This window comes from Nelumbo nucifera, chromosome 6 (genome assembly GCF_055504915.1).
Source record: "Nelumbo nucifera cultivar China Antique chromosome 6, China Antique-T2T, whole genome shotgun sequence".
Lineage (NCBI taxonomy): Eukaryota > Viridiplantae > Streptophyta > Magnoliopsida > Proteales > Nelumbonaceae > Nelumbo > Nelumbo nucifera.
In genome coordinates, this window is record NC_142654.1 from 2,705,030 (window position 1) to 2,714,546 (window position 9,517).

General features: G+C 35.0%; 1 long non-coding RNA gene across 1 annotated transcript; it reads left to right on the forward strand.

The window, feature by feature from the left end:
• The first annotated feature begins 4,304 nt into the window (after positions 1–4,304).
• Positions 4,305–9,021, forward strand: LOC104609333 (uncharacterized). The gene is made up of 3 exons (XR_737246.3): positions 4,305–4,473; positions 6,919–7,041; positions 8,625–9,021. It is a non-coding gene; the product is annotated as an uncharacterized LOC104609333 (long non-coding RNA).
• Positions 9,022–9,517: the final 496 nt, after the last annotated feature.

Here is a 9,517-nt window from a genome sequence, read left to right on the forward strand (position 1 = left end):
AATCAGATAAAAATCAATTTCGATGTTTCTAGAAAAGAAGATGCATGGGAGCTGTGCATTTGGATGATCAAAATGGAAGAGGGTTAAAAACTTCTATGGGTACGTAGTGCAGGTATTAATTCGTTCATATCTGTAGCTGAGATGAGCGGCTGCCTTGGCTTGGAAGCTCACAGAATAACAAAATCAACTCCGATACATTGATTGAAGGAGATTCAAGAGTAGGTAACCATTAAAGCCCTTCAAGATAAAATTCCGACTGCATGCAGATGTTGTAGTATGTATCGAGGTTTAAAATATCGATACACCGATAGGGGTGTATTGGGTGAATTGATATTGTATTTTTTTACTTTTTTTTTTTTTCTGAATCAATTCAGAAGGACTGGTTTAGGGCTCTTTCACCCCCTAAACCGGTCAGACCCTCGATACACTCACTATAAGAATATATCAAAAGGGTCCTGAAATGATACAGGCCAATATGTATCAATATTTTAAACCTTAGTATATACGAGGAATGCAAGCAAATGTTCATGAAAAATAAGAAACTTGGTTACTTTTGTTTTGTTTTTTTTTTTTTTGGATTAACAATTAATATTATATATGCACTACTGGGAGTGGATTAAAGGTCCATTTCCCAGAACCAGAAAAACGTGAATCAATGAATCATGAATGTCAAATTTGGTAGCAAAAAAAAAGCATCAATTCATGAATGTAAATTTGCTGTATGACTATTGACTAACATGAGGTTGTGGACCCGAATATATATATATATATATATATATATATATATATATATATATATATAAAAGTGAAAGATAACAGAGTTATGATGATCCTTTGCCTCGTGCCAGTTGACTTCAGTGCAGGGTTGTACATGGCCCACCCAGTGGATCCCTTATCTGATGAGTGATGAATGGTTGGATCATATCGGCCATATCCCTCCTTGTCACCAAAGTGGTGGGATCCTAATCTCATGTAGGGAAGCTCCTTGCTTGACCCGATCAGGAAACTCTCGGTCTCGGGGTAGCCTGCATCCCAATTCGGAAGTCGGAAGTCGGAAGTCGGAAGTACTACTCTATGTAGAATTTTAGAACATGTGCACTTTCCCTTTAATACCTCAATCCAAATCAAATCTTCAGTTCATGGGCCTCCTATAACTGGGATGGGCCAACAGAGCCTATGGACCATAACCAATGCATTATAGTCATTGTTAATAGAAGCTTGATGTCACCACTTCACTGGTACTACTGCTACTGCTAGGTGGGTGGTTGGCTACTTCATTATAACTTTTCTTTTCCTGTGTGGTCACGTGAGCTTGTAAGGTAGGTGGCCCACATAATCCTTTATTGATTTCTATCCATTATGTAAGATGGGCCCACTATCCTTACAAGTTCACAGTAGCTTGATGCCATGCAGCTGCAGGGAATGACAGCCTTATTCATTCGAGTTTTATTTTTACCATTAACCAAATCTGGGTTTGCTGCTGAATAGCCAAAGGTTTCAAAACCTTCCTTCTCCCAGAGTTCAATAAAGGGGAAAGCATTGATCAAGATTCAAGGGGGAAAGAGAGAGATCTATCTTCGCAATCGCAATTATTGTAGAATAGATCCGTATCATTAATAGTCGAATCACATACCATGACACAGAACAACCAATGGATCTTTCCACGGAATCCTGTTCAAAAATAAATTGGTTAGAAACTTGAGAGTTGATATTTGGTGGTTTCATTAGTCTCAAGATATTATCACAAAGAAATCTTCATATTTTCTCAAGTATAAAGTAGATTTCATTTCAGTTCCTTGATGAAATACAGAGATATAGTAAAATATGTTATCACGATCTTAAGTTTTTTTTTGGTTGAGTTAGAATTTCAGTATCACGAAATCAAGTTATAGTTTATAAAACTTAATATTTGATTGGATGCTTAAAAAAAATTAAATTCTTGTTTAATTTTATTTGGGATTTTACTTTATTTGTACTGTAATCAAATAAAATAAGTTAAGATTTGAAACAAAAATAGATCAGAATTTACACTTAAATCATTTGCACTCTCATAGTTTTTGCATCAGTACAAATTTATTTGTATTACAACCAAATACAAGCTAAGACTCAGTTTAGAAGGAATACAAATGTAAATATGTACAATATAAATATATACAAAATACATAGCTTTGCACTCTAAATACTTATATTTGTACTACTTCCAAACTGAACCTAAGGAAGCCCTAGGAATGAAAGTTTCTTTAGTTATCAAGAGCTGATTAATAATTTTTTTTCTTAAATTGAGCAAATGTATATTGTAAAACCAATTACGTACTTTCCTCATATCTTAATCTCTCTTCACTCTAAAAAGGGAAAAGATAAACTTAATTTCAAATAAAAATCTATGATGTAGAAAAGACATGATCTCAAAAGAATTTTGATCAATCAAAACCCACCAGTGAACACCTAATTAAATACCATATTTATGATTTCAGTTGATTGGGTAGATGTTTTTCCCACATCCTATCTTTTTCATATATAGTCGAACCCTAATTTCAAAAACAAAAAAAAAGGTAGAAGAAGAATCAAGTTTTGGCATTTTATAGTGAAAATGTGCTCTTTTGCTATTGAATCAATTTTGGCCATATTCAAATCGAAGCCTGGCTGGGGGTGTGGAGCGGGGGAACTGACCAAGTGACTAAAATTAGAGCTTGTGCTAATGTTAATGTGTTGGCCCATGTTGATGCGAGAGAGTTGTTTTTGTTTTCAAATTCCCCTTAAATTTCGATCATCAATACCAATATTACTTCCTATTTTATCTTCGAAAGCTCTATTGAGGTTGATATTATGATTCTTCTTTATTCTGATTTCTGAAAAAAAAAAAAGTCAGAGACAAATTCATTCATCAAAATAAAGGAGAACACCAGCTGCTTCTATGGCTACAATCTCCTTCAAAAAGAGAGAAGTCTGAAGCATAGACTAAAGATAGGGGTTCAATTTGGGCACTCCTGTTTAATCTCCTACCCACAAGACGCTATCACCGTGTCCCCATCGATGACAACAGAGAGATATTGTCAACGTGGTGTAATATACTGTGGGTGGGGATGTAGAAAGAACGTGTTGTAATATCCTTTGAGTGGGCTCATGTAGAGATTTTGTCATCTTTTGAATGGCCTGCTGGCCCAAAGTATGAGCACGCTGCAGTATAAAATCTTTATACAAGTTCTTAAACTTGCACTCCTAGTAGAGGATTGGCGAAAAACATGCTTGGTAAGAGATGGGCTGCCCGCTTTATTCTGATTTTAAATTTAACAACTCATCATATTGAGATTCATTCTTTTGAATCTTGAAGCTAGTCAAATTTTCAAAACAGAACCCACACTAAAATCGTAAACCCTTTTTCTACTTTGGGCATGCTTGTTTTCTGGTAAATAGAGCGGATAAGTTGGTGGATCCCATGAAAATAAAAGAAACCTGTGTTTGTGTTTTAGTATTTGTGGGTCTAACAATAAACAATGATTCCTACATGGTTCATTTACTTGGGTAAGTAATGCCCTAAGACTTGGATAACATATGAATGGGACACATATTATCCCTTCAATAATGATATCTTTATAGATAAAATATTCATGCATGTGAATATTTATAGTGTTTTCTTTCGGTTCCTTAATGGCTCATTTATTTAGGTAAATAATGCCCGAATACTTAGATAAATCATTTTCTTAGGCGTGTGATATGATGGGATAATATTATCCCTTCAATAATGATATTTTTATAGATAAAATACTCTTGCATGAAAATATTTATAATGTTTTTATAAAGAGATCAAATCTAAAGATATACTCCAACTCAATTTATTTCGCAAACAATGTGAAAAATCTGAAGACCATGTGAACGATAGTGACAAGCTCCGGAGAAACTGCTTGACAATGCAACGTTATAACCAAACAGCGGTTTCATCCCCACTAAACGTAAATGCACATATGGCGCTGATGTGGTGCGTTTATTGAGAAAATATCCACCGAACCAAACATGCGCAAAAATAAAATATTATGAGCATGTTAGTTTTTCGTTAAGTGAATAAGGGGAAAGTTGGTCAATGCAATTCACAATACCATTGACCAATTTACCCACGTTCGGATTTCAAAAATAAGTGGGATCCACGGTAAATATCATCTTCCCGGGTATCACTTACCGGGTAAATGGTATCATTTTCATAGTCGGGTAAGTTTGGTTTCCCGAATGGAAGGTAAATGGAAAAAGGTTAAAATGTCAAAATTGCCCCCCACAAACATATAAAATTCGAAAGCCTTTCCGCTTCGATCGTTCCTTCTCCCAAAAATCACTATTGCCTACTGTTGAAGAGTTTCTCCCTCATGTTCACCGTTCTTTTGTCGCCGGCGATGATACTCTCACTTGTTGCCGCTGCTCCGCAAAGTGACCGTCATTGTTAATATTTTTTTCATCCATTGAAACGATAAGGAGTTACAGAGGGTAAATCGCACCATTTTTCTTTTTCATAGGTTTCTTCTTCTACATTTATAATTGTTGTTAATCCCTTTTTATTACGTTCTCACCACTTGTAAAATGAATTCTGTGATTTGTTTTGTATTGCAAATGATTATTTCACAGAATCAGTGTTTGTCAATTGCCATTCTCGTCATCTTGCAATAGAATTAGAAATTGTCTTTTCGTTTCGTGGATTATCACTGTTATCTATAATGGAATAGATCGTCAAAAATATCGTGGTTCCCCCACCATGATATTTTTTCCTTGTTAGCCCTCATGGTCCTCTTTGTTTGATTTTTAATAAAATTCCAACTGTCAATCCCAAAGAAAAGTTACATGAAACATCAAGGGAAAGTAAAACTTTTCAGGCCTTAACCTAAAATGGGTTGCCTCAATGTCTCGAACAGATATTAAATTGGGGTCCCGGTTCATGTTCCAAACTTCAAATTTTTGTTGCATTAAGTTTCAGTTCTATCCATAATTTCACTGCATGTATGAGGGCATATACAAGGATCAACCATTAATTTCAGTTGTAGGCTTTCTTATCTTGAGAGAGTGTTGTTTGTGGAAAATATAAAGACCTTGCCCAATAACTATTTGTTGTTGTTGTTGTCATATTGAGAGATTTTGTAGCTGGATCATCTGCAGGTAAGACTTTATCTTCAGCTGACCTATTGGCTAAAATCTGAGAAACCAAGAAAAAGCAATCAGTGATGGTTTGAAAACATCAATTTGGTTTGGTCTTTGGTTCTAGTAACAGCACACAACATCTGGTAGGTAGTGGGCCTTCTAGTTCTAGACCATCTAGCAAGCTTGCTGCAATGCAACCTGAGATATCGATCCGCCAGATATGTACCTTTATACAACAAAGAGTTAAATGGCTCATCTGCTATTATTTTCGCCATTGCACCTGCTTATTTTGAAACGTTGAACATAGGCACTCTTAGTTTCACTTCTGTATAGAGTTAAATGTTCTTCTGGTTTCTTATTTTGAGTTCATTAGGTACTTAAAATTTGGCCAGATCAAATTCACTTATCTATGGTTAAGATTTAAAACATAATCTCAAAAAATACCTATGCTCTTAAAATGTGGCCAGATCAAATTCACTTAAAACTTGATCAATACCTATGCTCTCATTTTGTATTCTGTATCCATATATAATCTCAAAAAAGAATTAAAACATAAAAGGACCTTGTTAGACTTTCAGTGCCAAATGATTAAGATTTGTCTTGTAAGTCTTTGCTAGCAGTTACTTGCAGAATGTCAGGTTGCAGGTATATGGTTAAAACCTTGCTAATAGTCCCATCTTAGTAGAGTATTAAGTTAGTTAGCCATTTAAAAGATGATTAAAACCTTGTAAGTCTTCTTTCATGTTTGGTTGTGGCAGAGGTTCTCAAATATTGAACAATATTGATGCACCTGGAGATGGGAAAATTTGGATATGTAAATGATGATGATAGGGCACTACTAAAGGTGTGCTATTCCATATTCTTAATTTACAAAATCAGAACTTGTATTTTTTAGCTTCTAATTTTTGTAAGGCCAATGTTATGGCCAAATATTATGTTTTTTCTTCAATTCTTCTTTTTCTTTTTGGATTCTTATTTCCTTTTCTTTGGGTGGTTATGCGAGTAATATGATTAGTAACAGTTACTTGTCAAAGACGTGTTTAGAACTCAGGCTTTTGTATAAAATATGACCTTTCCAAATATACTGTTGGTTTGTTAGTTGCTAACTTGATTAAGATTTATTTAGAAAGCAGGTTGTGTAATCAAAACATATGCTTTACGTTAGTCATTTTGTGAATCAGATCATGGCCTAGATCTGCTTAGTCAAATATGGATATCAATAATACATCTGTTTGATCTATTGATTTGAGTTTAGATGCACTCAAATTTATTTGATAGAAACCGGATCTAACAATCTTACCATAAAGATATCTGAATGTATTTTACATATTTTTTTAGTAGAATTGATTCAAGAACTGTCTTTTTGTAAAGTAGCAAGGCATAGATTTATGAAATTCTTTTTAATTCATTTGCTAAGAATTCATGATGTCTTAATCCAGTTTGGAATTTGTTTAACCGAGTTCAAGTTGGATACAGATATCCTAGATATGTAATTGGATAGCATAATCTTTCTTTATCTGTTCTTGTTGTGTTTTTATTTTCCTGATTTATTATGTTGGGATGTTTTGAGATTTGGTTTTCTGAATGAAGGTAAGTAATGATTGGTAAGGAAGGAGAATAATTCAACAAATCATATCAACGTGTTAAAGGATTATGTGAAATTAGAACTATTTGTTATAGAATATCAAAGCTTTTAAGGGCATTACTGAAACCAAATTGTGTATGAAACAATACTTATGGATCTGCAAATCTGGAAGAGTTGCTACTGTGAGACTAATATCTGTTTGTTATTTGTTGCAGATTTATGGGTCAGTGACCGTGAACATCCTTTCTCTAGCAGTCTTTTTAGCGGTTGTTTACATAAGGAGCTTAATATGTGACTTCTCTGTTTGTAATTGAGCGGCCATTGTTAATTGGCAAGAGGTGAACAAAAATTACCAACTTACCCAGGAGAGTGGATGTTGCAGAAAAACATGGGAAAGTAAAGAATCTCATTTACCTGGGTAAATTAAACAGAAAAAGAATATGAGTAAATCCACTTACCTGGTAAGTGGTTTATGGGAAATATTACCTGGGTAATAACGTGATTCGAAAAAACGAACGGACCTTATATGATAAAAAGATAAAAGAAAAATATGATTTCAGGAGGTTCCTATTCCTAGAATGACCACGAGCTCATTATTGATAGGACATAGATTCCCTTTATCTTTCACATAGTTTGTCCCTATAGAGTCGATGACTTGATGATTGCTTAAATTGTACCTTTTCCTAGGCCAATTCTAGCTCCTTTCTTTCTTTCCATGTATTTTCCAACTTTAACCATGAATTATCACTTTACTATTTTTTCAAAGCGAAAAAGCCATTCAATTCCCCTTCTCTAGAGTTGGAAAATACATATAATAAATAAATAATTATTGTATTGGAGTCTTGGGCCCATCATATAATAAATATTGGACCCATCAAATATTGAATTTGACTACTGTTTTAACTTATAGGAAATAACTATAGAAGTTTGTATATGTTATGTATGTATGTATTGCAGAGCAAATACCTCAAGATCGGCTTGCTAATAAAGAAAAATTAAAATATTTTTATGATGATCATAGTTATAACTTTTTATTATACGTTTGGGAGGACTGTTCCCATGTGATCTATGTAAATACTATTTATTTAGTAACTAGGTAAGTCCTCCATGTGCCTTCTCATAGTGTATTTTTATTTATTAAAAATTTATAAACTGAACATAATTATGCTCCATAAAAGATGTAGATAGAGGATGGGGGTTAAAAAATAAGAAAGATATGAAAACACTAAGGCCTCATTCGTTTCGCAGATTTTGGTAGGGGGAAGTCCACCAATGGGATTTTGATTCCTATTGACCAACTCTCTAATGTTCTTTTTTAAGATTTAGGTGGAACCCATAGTAAATGCCTTTCCCTTGGGTATCACTTACCCTTAACTTTTCCAAGTGGAGAGTAAATGCTCAAAATATAATATGTAAAAAATGTCCATTAAAAAATATAATTCAAAAAGCATGGACCTGGACCCAAGGGTAAAAATGACTAAACATAGAAAATTAACCACTTATCTAGGAAAGTAGGTGAAACAAAAGAACATGGGGAAGTTGAAAGGTCTCATTTACCCAAGTAAATTTAACAAAAAAGAACATGGGCAAATATACATACTCGGATAAGTGACCTCTTTCTAAGCTAACTGAATTATTTATACTCCCTGAGTGTTTTTGCCTTTTGGGGAAGTAACACGCATTAAATACCATATTTAATATGTAGAATTGATTTTCAAAAACAACTTTACCCTCAAAATATAAATTATATTTAATATTGCTTAAATTAATTGGATGGAGAATAATCGTCTCTTTCATTAGTTAATTGCCTCTTGTGGCTTTTTGTATGATGCAATTAAATATAAACCATTAGTATGCTTCTCTTTCATTCATTTTACTTCAATGAAGTGCTTATTAATGGTCTGTTTGGTTGCTGATAAAGGATGAGATGAGATGGGACGGGATGAGAAGGGAATTTTTTTTCTCAACCCTATCACCTGTGTTTGGTTGCTGAGACCAATTTGCTAAAGGAAGAAGAAATGAAAGTTATCGGTGGAGGAACGACGGTGGAAGAAAGACCAATTTTTTCTCAACCCAGTACCTTGACAGTGCTCGTGGTGGTGGTGGTGGCGGTGGAAGAACGATGACAAATCTTGAAGAAGCAGCCGCCAGAAGCCGTTTATGGACCTAAAAAACAAACTCTCTTTTAACAAATAAGTTGGTTGTAGCGTGGTGGTTATTTTAGTTCTTATTCACACAAGTGGTGAAGGTTCAAATCACATTGCATGCATTTTTTTACACAAGCAGCGAAGCCATTTGACTATGTTCGGGTTCTGGGTTTGATCGAACCACTTAGGTTCAAACCGGTCTGACCAACTTAAATCACTTAGGTTCAAGGGTGGTTGAACCGTTTAGATCTGGATCGATCCAATCGGATCGGACCGAACTGGACCGATTCAGTCAATGGTGGATTGACTTGGACCAGACCATATCAAGTTTGTGCATGGGTTCGGGACCGGACTGGTTGACCCAAACCGGGTCAATGTAGCTAAATCGGGTGGGTCCGGATTCGAGTCAGGTCGTGTGGATATTAGTTGGATGGACGGTCCAGATCAAGCAAAGCATGCGGAGACCGAATCATCCAGCCCAAAACCGTTTTGGATTCAGGTAGACCCAGATTGACTTGTACCGGGTCGGGTTGGAGTGTGTGAATATTGGTTGGACCGGACTACCCAAATCGAACAAAGTAAGTGGCACCGAACCATCCCGCCCGATGTCTATTTCGGATTCGGGTCAACCCATATCAGTATATGCTGGATCGGATTAGATCGCGTT